We start from the raw sequence: 6,072 nt of genomic DNA, 5'->3' as shown, positions 1-6,072 counted from the left end.
AGAGGTGCTGACTCTGCTAACAGTTTTATGAGACTGGATATCTCTAATACAGGAAAGGTGTTGGCTTGTGTTAAGGATGGATCATCATTTTTAGAGAAGATTAAGGCTAAGTAGTTTGAAGATGCTAAGCTATGTCAAATACGAGATAAGGTATTGTGTGGTGAGGCCAAGGAGGTCGTGATTGATGAGGAGGGCGTGCTGTGAATCAAAGGGCGAGTGTGTGTGCCACGTGTGGGCGACTTGATTACGATCATTCTGACAGAGGCACATAGTTCGAGGTATTCTATCCATCATGGTGCCACTAAGATGAATCGTGATTTGAGGCAACATTGTTGGTAGACTAAGATGAAGCGGGATATTGTAGAGTTCGCCGCGCAGTGTCTAAATTACCAACAAGTGAATTATGAACATCAGAAACATAGGGGTACATTGCAAAGGATGCCCATTCCCGAATGGAAGTGGGAAAGAATATCCATGGACTTCGTAGTGGGTCTTCCGAAGACGCTAGGAAAGTTTGACTCTATCTGGGTTGTTGTTGACAGGTTGACTATGTCTGCACACTTTATTCCGGTGAAGATAACTTATGATGGAGAGATGTTGGCTAAGGTTTACGTTCGGGAGGTGCTTAGACTCCACGGGGTTCCTATCTCCATCGTGTCCGACAGAGGCACCACGTCCACATCCAGGTTTTGGGAGTGTTTGCATGAGGAGTTGGGTACGAGGTTGGATATTAGCACAGCCTTCCATCCTCAGACTGACGGGCAGTCTGAGCGGACTATTCAGGTTCTTGAGGATATACTTCGTGCGTGTGTGATAGATTTCGGTGGTCATTGGGATCAGTTCTTGCCATTAGCCGAATTTGCTAACAATAATAGCTATCGCTCGAGTATTGATATGGCCCCATTTGAGGCATTGTATGGAAGGAGGTGTAGGTATCCTATTCGATCGTTTGATGCATTCGAGATAAGGCCGTGGGGCACTGGTCTTCTGAGAGAGTCCCTAGAGAAGGTGAAGGTGATTCAAGCCAAACTTTTGGCAGCGCAGAATAGACAGAAGGAGTATGCGGACCGCAAGGTCCGAGATCTCGAGTTTGAGGAAGGAGAGCAAGTGTTATTGAAGGTCTCACCCATGAAGGGTGTGATGAGGTTTGGGAATAAGGGCAAGCTTAGCTCGAGGTTCATTGGTCCGTTTAAGATTCTTAAACGTGTGGGAGAGGTGGCTTACAAGTTCGCTTTACCTCCGGGGTTATCTGGCATTCATCCGGTGTTCCATGTGTCGATGTTGAAGAGGTACCACGGTGATGGTTCCTATATCATCTGTTGGGATTCGATTTTGTTAGATGAAAATCTGTCGTATGAGGAAGAGCCTATTGCTATCTTAGACAGGGATGTCCGCAAGTTAAAGTCCAAGGAAATAACCTCCGTAAAAGTTCAATAGAAGAATCGACCAGTGGAAGAAGATACTCAGGAGACAGAGTCGGATATGCGTAGCAAATACCCTCAGCTTTTCACCGAGTTAGGTAACTCCTCCCTAAATTTTCATCTTTGTCCGTTCGGGGACGAACGGTGTCTTAATTGGTATCTGGTGTAATGACCCTTCCGATCGTTATGGGATTTAGGACTCCATTCGGAATTTCTAGGCCGCGTGTGGATTCGTAGGGCGTCTTCTTGTATGTATGCATGTTTTATGGTGTGTTTTTGAGGCCTTGGGTAAAATGTGGGGTGATAGGGGGAAAACTGGACAGAAAATCGAGCTTACTGCCCAAAATGCACTGCTGTGGCAGTGGGAGTACCGCTGCAGCGGTACCGCTGAGCGGTGGGTTGATCGCTTGCAGCGGCCAGCCACTTTCTCTTGGGGCCGATGTGGTGGGTCATTGGCCGCTACGGCGATGCTGCTATAGCGGGGTGGTGACCGCTATAGCGCTGAGCGGATTTATCTTGGGTCCGCTATATCGGTGGCTTGGCCGCTATAGCGATAGCGCTGCAGCGGCATAGTGACCGCCGCAGCGGTTGACGGGAAGGTAGAATCGGGTTTTTAATCCCTTGATTTTATATTTTCATTCATAACACACCAACACACTTCCCAACAAGCACCTAGAGAGGATTTTCAAGCTAAGGCAAGTTAACCTTGAGAGGTAAGTCTCTTTGCTTTCCATTATACCATTCCATTCCCTCCGTTATTGTAATCATCTTCATGGGTCTTTAATGGTGAAAGTGAAGTAGGAACCCTAGAATATCAATAAACCTTCTAAACTTGATGGGTTGGGATTATTAACGTGTATTTGTCATTTAAATGGATTGATTAGTTGTTATTCGTCATAAATTGAACATTTAAAATAGTAAACTAAGTGATTAAGACCTAGGGTTCTACAAAAATGGTGTCTTCGCCATAGAAAACTGTTTGTAATGGGAATGTTTGATAGAATGTGGTATAAATTGATGGTTTATGAATATTAGGGGCTTTGATAGGTTGTTTATCACCTAGAAAATCATCCACCCTTAGAATGGGGAAAGGGAAGGGTATTTTTTATCATGGTATTTGCAAATTGAGCAATGTGACTCATTAAGCCTTCTATTTTTAGACCGCAAACGTATTGAGGCTTTGAGGAAAGGAAAGGCCGTAGCGGAGTGACAGGCATTGTCCCAGCTCTACTTTGAGGTAGGTTATGGTTTATTGAGTTGGACTTTGGTTAGTTGATTGTATGTTTGTGATTTCCTTAGGACAAAGCATGTCTAGTTTTCATGCACAACATTGTGTGGCTAAACTCTTATATGAATGCGAATTGAGTGTTTGTGTAGGCTTTGTGTTGTTATTCCTGTGTGATTGAATCTGCAGTGGATGTATTGTGATGAGAAGCTAATCTAATCTTCTCAATGGTATTGTGACATGAAATGATGAGTTGAATATTGATACTGAAAGGTAAGAAATACTATTATGTAAGAGGTATGAAAAGGCACACATGTGACCCAAATTATGGCCTCGTGGTTCGAGGATAGTTCCAAAAATGAGAGGTACATTAATTTGTCCCGCGTCCGAGGTTCATTCCGGTGTGGAGGTTTGCGCTCGGGTCCGAGGAGTATTCCGGAACGAGCGGTACATGAACACCATGGGTCCTCTGCAAGTCATAACTACTGAGCTAAGACATCAGCTAGCATGTATGTAGAGTGTGTGTGGTTATTGTGGTAAATTTTTTCCTGTTGTTGACTTACGGGATTGTGATGCTTGACATCTTGGTGATTGATTGTGATTGTTCTTGGTTGATTTGCTGTGATTTATTGATGTTCCTGACTATTGACTGGCTTGTTTTATTCAATTGATTTTACGAAATATGCATGATACTAATCTTAGTCGGCCTATGATGCCTACTGGTACATAGTGTTTGTACTGATACTACCTTGCTGCATTCTTTGAGTGCAGATTTTGATATAGAGACTGCAGATCGTCCTCACTGTTGACACCTAATTTTGGCTCGCCATGCTTAAAATTAACGTTTTGGGGGGCCTTGATTCGTTAAAGAGTGCGAAATACATTGTTTTTACACATTTTTACATTTTTTCAACAATTTATTGATGATTATCCTTATTTTAGGAATTTTATCAATTTATTGTCATTTTTCAAGAATCATTACTTTGCACATGTACAACGTAATACTATCATTTTTGTGCAATTAATATTTTTTTCTTAATTTTATAGCAATACATTTTCATATCTTACACATTAATATTTATATTTTATACTTACGTTATTATTTATACATGTTTTAATTAACTATATTTTAGTACAGTCCGACAGTGCAGAGAAAATCGGAGCAAGTAATTTTTAAACACAGAGTAAGAATTCGAGCAAGTCAAGGTCTCGTCACCTTTTAAAAAGTTGATATTTGGGGTGATGGGTTGAGTTCTTGATCCATTGGTTAATGTATTTTTTCACATGGGTTAAAAGGGGTAAAGGGGACAAGGGGGGAGTTTCTTATATTTTTTGGACAAAAGGGGTGTTTGTTTACATTATAAGAAAAGGGGGGGGGGGGGGGGGGGGGGGTTGATTTAATTATCTTGAACACACACTACAAATCTCATTTTTCAGATCTTCTCCCATCACTCCTCATCCGCCGCCAGCCCCTCCATGCCGAAGCTCCGACGAACCCCAACAACACCACCACGCCGCCTCTTCACCCACAAAACCGCCACCACCATGGAACCACCAACCAAGCGCCATCGTCTCCCTCTCTCTCTCTCTCTCTTTCCCGCTGCCTGCTCCGGCGAACTCACGACGCCGGAGCAGTTGACCGCACCACCAGGCGCTGCTCCCCGTCCCATTTCCCTTGTTGTTCGAGCTCCAACAACAACGACCAACCAACTCGAATCCTCATTTTCTTCGCTGCTCCGACGAGGAGCTTCTAGCTCCGGTGAACCGGAGAAGCTAGCAACCAAATGACACCACCAGCCACTGCTACCTCCCTTCCTCCTCTAACGATTTTTTTTTTGTGTGTGTGCGTGCATTTGTTTTCAGTTCAGATCTGGTCGGAGTTGTCGTGCTCCGACGACTGGGTTTTTTCCGACCGCCATGGCTGCCCCTTTTTTACTACGTTTGCCAACTCTATTGTTGTTACATTAAACCATTGTTATGTTTATTATTGTCTTTAATAATTTTGTGTTGCCTTAATTGTTTCGGAAAATTATTGGCGCTGTGTTTGCATTTATCAGGCGTATTCTGCGAGTTCCTTTTTTTTGTTATTGCTGCTGTTGTAATCTAGCTATAGCTAATATGCTATTGGTTTTGTACTACCTTCATCGCTTTTACTATCAGTATTCAGACTGATTTTACATTTCTTTTACTAAATAAATGTTGACTTTGTGCCCGAAAAAATACTTTTGGCGGTCAATGGTACTGTTAACTTTTTTATCGTATTTAGTTAAATTAATTTGGGCGAATACTAAACCCAAATGGCCGATAAAGAAATTTCCGTCAATTTCCAAGGCCTCCCATGTACAAAAGACGGGTTTTTTATTTTAAGTTTATTCATTATTTCTTTAATTCATTCGATAGTTATTTATTCTCTTACTAACACTTTTACTAAGTGTCTATACAGGTACCCGGAGATACATCCCGAAGACGACACTCGGAAGGAACCCGAAGACTTCATCGAATCACTGTTTGTATTTACTTTCCACATTTTTTTTTATAACTGTACAAAATATAAACTCATAGTATAGTGGAAACTTTATTTTTTGGAATTACGGGTTGATATATTTATTTACTTGTCGCCTTGTTTGTTAAACTTAAAATTGTCATTCGCTTTAGGCAAGACTTAGGCCGTCAATATTTTCATAATTGTATTAAATTGACTTGGTATAAATACTTTGTTAAATAAATTCACACTTTTGACGTTTAGGCAAAAATACTAGTCCATCCTTTATTTTATATTCTTTATACACTCTTAATACAACTTACATTTTATATTGTTTCGTGTACACTAATACATATTTTAATTAAGTTAAATCCACATTTTGATGCTAGGCAAATATAAAGTCGTCCGTTTACAAAACTTTTATTCTTTAGAGGTATTACACATTTTCACTCATTTTTTATCCACAATTTCTTATATTTATTTTTTACCAATACTTTTTACAATTATTTTTGTTCCTTATTCTTTTGATATGATATTCATTAAACAAACACTCTTTTAACTAAACGGTAGAAACAAGTCAAATAAACTTCACTTTTCTGAATAATTTCGTTATATAAAATCTTTACACCAATGAATATTCGTAAATTATTTTTACATTCTTTATGCAGTAATATACCTAGTTATACAATTCTTTATACATTTTAGGTTTGACGAACACTCTTTTACACTTGAAATATGTTCTTTATATGTTTAATATGCATACATTCTTTTAATATACATAGACGCACATTACATAGATGCACATTCTTTATATCCTTGATATATTTATTTTTACATAGTCTTACATTATTTTTTTATATTCTTAATATAGTTACACATTCTTTACACTAACATATATATACACTCTTTGTACTAACAGATATACTTTTATACTTACGAGGTAC

Source organism: Lycium barbarum, chromosome 7 (genome assembly GCF_019175385.1).
Source record: "Lycium barbarum isolate Lr01 chromosome 7, ASM1917538v2, whole genome shotgun sequence".
NCBI lineage: Eukaryota > Viridiplantae > Streptophyta > Magnoliopsida > Solanales > Solanaceae > Lycium > Lycium barbarum.
This window is presented reverse-complemented; position numbering follows the sequence as displayed.